Below are 9491 nucleotides of genomic sequence, written 5' to 3' on the forward strand. Positions count from 1 at the left end.
AGAGAGGGAGGTAATTTTGTGGCATTCATGGGAGGCGCAAGTGAGCTTTGGCCTGCTCTGAAATATTTGCAGTTGGCTTCTAAAAGGAGTTGGAAAAAGTGAGTTGGAGTCAGATGGTATCAGTTTGGTGTCTGAAAATATCTAATTGAACTGATGGACAATTTGCTAGTTGACTTTTTTGGTTTTTGAATTTGCCTAAGTTTTGGACCCTTGGCTTAGCTGAAAAACTTTTTTGGGGTCCCATTTTGGCAATAATGTTTTTTTTTTTTTTTTTTTTCCCCAAGCCCGGGGAGGTAACCCAATGAAAAGGGAAAAAAAAAGGCGGAACATGATGAAAATTTCACGAACTGAGAGCCGATGGAGAGGAACCACTATCACTGCCGCGGCCATCCTGGAGGTTCATCGGATACCGGTTGACTTTTGTAATTTCTTAAAGTATTTTAAAAGAATGCCCGTTAAATTTGCAATATGAATTCAAACATCACATCATATTGGGCAAATATAACGGGCATTTGCAATATTTGATGTGATTGTTTGAATGAATATTGCAAAATCTAACGGGCATTCTTTAAAATACTTTAGCAAATGCCAAAAGTCAACGGTCTGATGACCTGCAGGATGGTCCGGGGCAGTGGAATAGTGGTTTCTCTCCATCGCTCGTTTTCGTTGAAATTTCATCGTGTCGCTTTATCCTATGGTACCTCCCCGTTGAAAACAATTATTGCAAAATGTACAAAAGTCAACGAGAAAGTCAGTGTCCATCAGTCAAAATAAGATATTTTTCAGACACCAAAACTGATACCATCTGACTCCAAAGCTCACTTATTCCAACTCCCTTTTAAAATGCCAACTATAAACATATTTCAGGAGCAGGCCCAAAATTCAACAGCGCCTTCTAATTTAAACCATAATAAACAAATAATACGTAGCTTATTGTTCTAGCTGCAGGTCCAGTGGCTCACAATTATGTTTAGCCCTATGTGAAGGCGAACTCGAATCGCCAAGTTTTCGGCTCGATAGGTCATTCGGTGCCGAGCAAAACCTAATTGGTGCTGAAATTCGCACTTTTTTCATTGCCTTGCCTACGGGTCCCTTGAAAGAGCAATCAAACAGGCTTGTTGGGTTCTGTCTCTATGGGCCGAGCCGGTTCAATGCACCTAGTCTTGAAACTCTGGGAACGTTTCTAAAGGTTCGTCGTTTCGTTGAAGGTCAAAATGACTTGAAAACATGGCAAAATAACACGAGGCCTTTTTATCGAAATCCGAAACCTTCTAGAGCCACATAATTCAGGCTGTGCACAATCGACTTGAGGTCTAGAAAAAAGGTTTGTAATTTTCAGAACTCTAGGTCCTGGACGGTTCTTTTAAAAGTTGGAATCAAAAATAACTACTACAGGCCCTGTCTGCCTGCTTAGCCGCCTCAGTGTGTCCCTCCATCATTTCTGTGGTCGGTGTGTTTTTTATTTATTTTTTTAATCTGATGGGAATGAAAAGGACTGATTTACAGTTCATGAGGGTTGTCTATTCACATATATGAAGTTTGGAAAGATTTGACATTTTTAACCCTTCGAAAACAGCCATAGACACCAGTTATGGCACTTGCCGGTTTTGTCAACAGGAAGCTAATAAATAGAACACATATCATCACTGTAGTTAGGTCTGTTTACAAGATCCTGAGTTTGTAAGTCTGTATGTTAAAAAATTGACCTGATTTACCTAGGGGCTGAATGCACTATTTCCTTTCTCAAACTGCAGGTTGGCTATGGCAAACACTTTTAAGGGTGATTTAACCATTCCGGTTGCTCCAGGAAGCTTTAGAATCGACACAGGTAGACACTCATGGTGGCCTGATGGACTGACATTCAAAGACAGGTTTCATAAGACATTCAAGAACCACATAGGCCTTCAGGTTTGAATTGGAAGGTGTAGTCAAATGTAAAATTTCCTATGGTGCAAACATGTTACCATTTGTAGATTGTTATGATGGTAAACCCTTCTTTAACTGGCTAAGGGTTAATGCCACAAGGTCAAGGTTAGGCTTGCACAGATCGGAGGACCTTAGAACAATTCCTGAGGTGAAATTGTGGCTTTCTAACGTTAACGGTTCTCTCTCTGTCACCCGCAAAAGCAAATAAAATTGACATTGAGGTCAAAAAAGGTCATTTGTGTCCGTCTTCTTGTAACGGTCGCTGCGCTAGACCGAACGAAGCTACGTAAGCGGGGGCCATCTCGTTGAACTCGGCACGGCCTGGAGATAATAGTAATATCCGTTGGCAGGCTTTGTGTGTCTTTAAAGCACCGTACTTTTTCACTCCATCCTTCCTTTTTGTGTGTGTGTGGGTCTAACCCCACCGTAAGTGTCTAACCGCACCGTAGTGTCTAACGCCACCGTAGTGGTCTAACCCCTCGTAGTGTCAACCCGACCGTAGTGGTCTAACCCCACCGTAGTGGTCTAACCCCACGTAGTATTACCTAACCCGGTAGTGTTCTTAAACCCTAGTGGTCTCTATACCGTTATGGTCTAACCCCTTCCGTAGTGGTCTAACCCCACCGTAGTGGTCTAACCCCACCGTAGTGGTCTAACCCCACCGTAGTGGTCTAGTGACCTCCTCACCCAGACATGCAGCCGCCCCCACCATAGCGTAGAGCCCTGGTGTGATACAGTCCGCCCCTGACGAGCACCAGCCCTTGACGATGAGCCAGTCATGATGGTTTAACGCCATCTGTTCCATGGCAACTCCCAGTAGTCTGCCTGCTATCGCCCCTACAGCCATACTGGGGATGAAGAGACCGGAAGGGACCTGGAGAGATGAGCATGGAACCAGTTGTCAAATAATGATTGTCCTTCTTGCTGTTACTAGTGTCCTAGCCAGGGGGTGTACTTGTACAACAAGCTGCCTCACTACAGAAACAGGAGATAGGCTCCTACCCTGTGGGCCGTCCTGGCTCGGACAAGGTGATAAGAGAATATATCACACAAAAATATCACACATTGTTTAAATCAAAAATATGGAAAACAAGATTTTTTATTTATCATCATCATCATCATCATCACACAACCCACCTCCTATCCCATACCTACCTTCATGCCGAAGGTAACCACGGTGATTAGCATCTTGAAGAAGAGGGCCAGAGCCAGTTGCCATAGCGCTGTGTACACACCTGGTCCAGCTGGCCTATCAGGGAGTGTGTTACTGAACGCCCTATCAGCGAGGCTGGCACTAAACACACCAGAGTCAGACCTGAAGGAATTAAATAAGTAAATATTGGTTGACAACATTTAAAAACACACACTCCCTCCCCCAGTTAGTACCTGTTCTCAGAGCTGTTGTAGTCACACAGCTGTGAGGAATCCAATAGAGAACAGTCATTAAACAGTTCTGAGATCAGTTCTGACCCACTCATCCTGGTGTAACTGTTAGGGAAGGAGAGGAGGGCTGTGATTCCAGTTACCACCAAGACCTCCAGCACCGGGTAGTGGCCCAGACGAGTGGTCTTACCTGGGGAGAGGAGGAAGTCCATCACTTCATTACTGGGATAATAAATTAACCATTCAATCCGTTAGTCGATCAAAACTGGAACAGGAGAGAAACAGAGAGGCTCATTCATTATAAGTAGTCTTTCTCTCCTCCCTCCCTCCCTCCCTCCTACTCACGTCTTCTGCACCAGGCGATATTAGCCCTGATGAAGAGCGCCCCCCAGAGGCCACCGAAGATGCCCAGCAGAATGAACGGGACCAGCTCCACCATGTGCCAGGGGGTATGGAACTCTACGTAGAACAAGACCAGTCGGCTGTTGCCYAACGGGTTGATGGAGCGCAGAGTGAAGGCTGCCACCAACGCAGCGAAGAACGACCTCCACAGAGTCTTCAGAGGGAAGTAGTAGCTCACCTGGACAGAGGTGAGAAGAGAGCAGGTCTGGAGGTCTCCTTCACCGGTCAAAAGGACTAGTTTCATATACACGCAGTAGTAAGCCTTTGTTCAAGTCTCTTACTTACAATTTTATAGCTCAACAATAACATTGGTGAAGAAAAAGTAGCATTGGTGAAATCTCTGGGCTTATACCTGATTGTTTTACTGTCATAATTCAGGTTAAGAGTTGGACATGGGTTCCCTTACCTCCTCCAGACTGAACAGTACTCCTCCTATAGGAGCTCCAAAGGCCACAGACACGCCCACTGCTGCGGCTGCAGATAACACCTAGGACAGATGGGTAGATCACTATATACTAGGACAGATGGGTAGATCACTATATACTAGGACAGATGGGTAGATCACTATATACTAGGAAGATGAGTAGATACTATACTAGGAAGATGGGTAGATCACTATATACTAGGAAGATGGGTAGCATCACTATAGTATCACTAATACAAAGATTCAGATGAAGGTAATGGAGACAATGAGAGGAGGCCTTGCACAGTATTGAGATGCAACCATGATTCTAACAAAATGACAATTATCTATTTCATCTCTACTGAGATGATTGAAACATCAGTCTTCTCTTACCTTCGTCGCTTTGCTTCGTTCTGTCGGTACTTTGTGAACAGATGACAGAGGACGTTGGACAGCAACATGCTACATGGACCAGGGGTCTTCTTGCCAAGACTGAGACCTGTAGAGACGAGAGGACAGTGTTGATGTACAGTTTATAGAGACAGAGAGACAGTTGTTGATGTACAGTTTTAGTAGGACAGAGAGACAGTGTTTGATGTACAGTTTATAGAGACAGGAGACAGTGTTGATGTACAGTTTATAGAGACAGAGAGAACAGTGTTGATGTACAGTTTATAGAGACGAAAGACAGTGTTGATGTACAGTTTATAGAGACAGAAGACAGTGTTGATGTACAGTTTATAGAGACAGAAGACAGTGTTGATGTACAGTTATAGAGAAGAAAGACAGTGTTGATGTCAGTTTATAGAGACAGAAAGACAGTGTTGATGTACAGTTTATAGAGACAGAAGACAGTGTTGATGTACAGTTTATAGAGAAAAGACAGTGTTGATGTACAGTTTATGAGAGCAGAAAGACAGTGTTGATGTACAGTTTATAGAGACAGAAGACGTGTTGATGTACAGTTTATAGAGACAGAAAGCAGTGTTGATGTACAGTTTATAGAGACGAAAGACAGTGTTGATGTACAGTTTATAGAGACAGAAAGACAGTGTTGATGTACAGTTTATAGAGACAGAAAGACAGTGTTGATGTAACAGTTTATAGAGACAGAAAGACAGTGTTGATGTACAGTTTATAGAGACAGAAGACAGTGTTGATGTACAGTTTATAGAGACAGAAAGACAGTGTTGATGTACAGTTTATAGAGAAGAAAGACAGTGTTGATGTAAGTTTATGAGACAGAAAGAGTGTTGATGTACAGTTTTATAGAGACAGAAGACAGGTGTTGATGTACAGTTTATAGAGACAGAGAGACAGTGTTGATGTACAGTTTTATAGAGACAGAGAGACAGTGTTGATGTCAGTTTATAGAGACAGAGAGACAGTGTTGATGTACAGTTTATAGAGACAGAGAGACAGTGTTGATGTACAGTTTATAGAGACAGAGACAGTGTTTGATGTACAGTTTATAGAGACAGAAAGACAGTGTTTGAATGTACAGTTTTTGTAGTAGAGCAGAGAGACAGTGTTGATGTACAGTTTATAGAGACAGAAAGACAGTGTTGATGTACAGTTTATAGAGAGAAGACAGTGTTGATGTACAGTTTATAGAGAAGAAAGACAGTGTTGATGTACAGTTTATAGAGGACAGAAGACAGTGTTGATGTACAGTTTATAGAGACAGAAAGACAGTGTTGATGTACAGTTTATAGAGACAGAAGAGAGTGTTGATTGTACAGTTTATAGAGACAGAAGACAGTGTTGATGTGACAGTTTATAGAGACAGAAAGACAGTGTTGATGTACAGTTTATAGAGACAGAAAGACAGTGTTGATGTACAGTTTATAGAGCAGAAAGCAGTGTTGATGTACAGTTTATAGAGACAGAAAGACAGTGTTGATGTACAGTTTATAGAGCAGGAAAGACAGTGTTGATGTACAGTTTATAGAGACAGAAAGACAGTGTTGATGTACAGTTTATAGAGACAGAAAGACAGTGTTGTGTTACAGTTTATAGAGACAGAAGACAGTGTTGATGTACAGTTTTATAGAGACAGAAAGACAGTGTTGATGTAGCAGTTTATAGAGACAGAGAGACAGTGTTGATGGTACAGTTTATAGAGACAGAAGACAGTGTTGATGTACAGTTATAGAGACAGAGAAGACAGTGTTGATGTAAGTTTATAGAGACAGAAATACGTGTTGATGTAGCAGTTTATAGAGACAGAGAGACAGTGTTGATGTACGTTTATAGAGAAAGAAAGACAGTGTTGAGTACAGTTTATAGAGAAGAAAGCAGTGTTGATGTACAGTTTATGGACAGAAAGACAGTGTTGATGTACAGTTTATAGAGAGACGAAAGACAGTGTGTGATGTACAGTTTATAGAGACAAGAAAGACAGTGTTGATGTACAGTTTATAGAGACAGAAAGACAGTGTTGATGGTACAGTTTATAGGAGACAGAGACAGTGTTGATGTAGTTTATAGAGCAGAAAGACAGGTTGATGTACAGTTTATAGAGACGAGAAAGACAGTGTTGATGCAGTTTATAGAGAGAGCAGAAAGACAGTGTTGATGTACAGTTATAGAGAGAAGACAGTGTTGATGTACAGTTTATAGAGACAGAAAGACAGTGTTGATGTACAGTTTATGAGACAGAAAGACAGTGTTGATGTACAGTTTATAGAGAAGAAAGACAGTTGTTGATGTACAGTTTATGAGAAGAAAGACAGTGTTGATGTACAGTTTATAGAGACAGAGAGACAGTGTTGATGTCAGTTTATAGAGACAGAAGAAGTGTTGATGTAAGTTTATAGAGAAGAGAGAAGTGTTGATGTACAGTTTATAGAGACAGAAGACAGTGTTGATGTACAGTTTATGAGAAGAGACACAGTGTTGATGTCAGTTTTAGAGACAGAAAGACAGTGTTGATGTACAGTTTTTGAGAGCAGGAGAGGACCGTGTTGATTGTACAGTTTATAGAGACAGAAAGACAGTGTTGATGTACAGTTTATAGAGACAGAAAGACAGTGTTGATGTACAGTTTATAGAGACAGAAAGAGTGATAAAGAGTTGCAGTACAAACATTGTAAATAAAACCTATATTTATCAGCTTTTTTATTTTCCCTTTCATACGTCAACTATTTGTAGATTGTTAGAACACTGTACACTTCTGTGAGTGTAATGTTTACTGTTCAGAGAGAAAGAGGAAGCGCGAGAGAGCGATAGAGAAAGTGATAGAGAGCGATAGAGAAAGTGATAGAGAGCGATAGAGAAAGCGAGAGAGTGAGAAAGTGAGAGAAAGAGGGAGCGTGAGAGTGTGAGAGCGATAGAGAAAGTGGGAGCGTGAGAGGGAGCGTGAGAGGGAGCGTGAGAGCGAAAGAGGGAGTGTGAGAGCGTGAGAGTGAAAGAGGGAGCGTGAGAGCGAGTGTGAGAGTGTGAGAGAGAGCGTGAGAGCATGAGAGGGAGTGTGAGAGTGATAGAGAGAAAGCGAGAGAGAGATAGAGTGAGTGTGAGAGCAGTACCAGAAGAGACAGCCAGGACCAGGGTTATTGTCTTGATGATTAGGGTCCATTTCCCCAGGTAGCCTCTAATGATGAACCCAGAGAGGATGGTCTTTATCTGGGGAGACACGGGAGGGGAGAGGGGGTTAGGGTCTGGAGCTTATGGAGAAAACCAAGTGAGGCTTCTGTAGAAGCAAGGACATTTGGTTCAAGTTCATTAGGGCACGCCGTAGCAAATCATTTTGCAACTAAAAATTAAAACAAGTTTATGATTGGTCACATTCTGGTGGTCGATCCTTGTTTCAGTCGGTTGTGTTTAAAAACGGTAGAAAACTAAGTGGAAAAGCCAAACTAACAACACACTCACCAAAAAGCACAACCAGACAGTTTGCAGAACAAAGACATGTTAACTTGCTCACTCCGAGAGAGACGAACACGTGGTCATCCATTTTCAAAATGGCTGTTGCGAAACAACGTGTCAATAATGGGTTTTAAAACATCTCTCTTGAATGTGGGACCTTTGACAGGCTTTCACACTGCTGTTACCTCAGTTTGAGATGTCAGTCAACTCCCAATGGGAGAGTCTCGTTCTCCTACAGGGTCTGTGTCCCACATGGCACCTCGTTCATTATATAGTGCCCTATATGTGACCAGATAAATAGTGAACTACGTAGGGAATGGGGTGTAATTTGAGACATTTAAAAAAAAAAGTTACCTTTTTTTAACTAAGTCAGTTAAGAACAAATTCTTATTTACAATGATGGCCTACCCTGGCCAAACCCGGACGACGCTGGGCCAATTGTGCGCCGCCCTATGGTACTACCAATCACAGCCGGTTGTGATACAGCCTGGTTCTTTGTACATCTCCACATTACAAATCATGAAGGGATTCATTGTTCGGCTTTGGTGACATTTGCCCCAATATCACGAGGAAATAGAAATGCAGTCGCTTTTTGGTTGTTTTTTTTGGCCCGTTGTGTGTGTGTGTGTGTGTGTGTGTGTGTGTGTGTGTGTGAGAGAGAGTATGTTCTGCGCGCCAAAAAAACAAGGAAGCAGATATGATTCTGTGTGTGAGCCAAACTATTTTGGACAGTGGTGGTCTGCAGCCTCTGAGCTAGTCGTGTGTGTGTGTGTGGTGTGTGTCAGTAGTTGTGGCTACAACTGACAGGTTTTTAGGGCCATTTTGAAGGAAAGAGGTCCGTGCAGCAACGCAATCACACAGGATATGGTCCTTCCATCAAACAAAGTTGGCGCGGATCCCAAACGGTCACTCGGTTCAGTGTCCTAGAGTGGACTCTTTAAAGGGCGGTGGGTTGCCATTTGGGACTGTGTTCTTCGGTCAGAAGCACAGACAAGATCACGGTAATGGCTTTAAACACCTGGTAGTGATTCATTTCGATAATTGTACATAAAGAAACAAAATGGTATAAGTGAGGTTTTCTTGAAATTCAATCAAGCAAAACGTTATGGTGTATTGTCAGAGTACGTTTCCAAAGATAAATATTTGGTTTTTGGTGAAGTATTAGTAGTTAAAAGGTCTGTTACGTAATATCATTGTGCTTTAAGTGATGGATCACACTCATGTATACCATTTTTTGTATCCATTTTTTTGTATTTTTTTTTATAGTTTTTTGTTATTTTTTGTAGATATCTCCTTGAGTCGTCTTAACTAAACTCTGGATTTGTTTACGGAAGCAAACCTGGGTCTGGGTTTTCTAAAGGGTTCAATAGAATTAAAAAATGGGTCCTCTAAAGCGTTCAATAGAATTACAAACCTGGGTCTCTAAAGCGTTCAAAGAATTACAAACTTGGGTCTGGGTTTTCTAAAGCGTTCAAATAGAATTACAAAGCCTGGGGGTCTTGATCAACTC

General features: G+C 41.9%; 1 pseudogene; it reads right to left on the reverse strand.

The window, feature by feature from the left end:
• Positions 1-9491, reverse strand: part of LOC112074001 (H(+)/Cl(-) exchange transporter 5-like) — a 33064-nt pseudogene that overhangs the window by 9405 nt on the left and 14168 nt on the right.

The sequence above is a fragment of the Salvelinus sp. IW2-2015 genome, unplaced genomic scaffold (assembly GCF_002910315.2).
Source record: "Salvelinus sp. IW2-2015 unplaced genomic scaffold, ASM291031v2 Un_scaffold2458, whole genome shotgun sequence".
In the NCBI taxonomy this organism is placed as follows: domain Eukaryota; kingdom Metazoa; phylum Chordata; class Actinopteri; order Salmoniformes; family Salmonidae; genus Salvelinus; species Salvelinus sp. IW2-2015.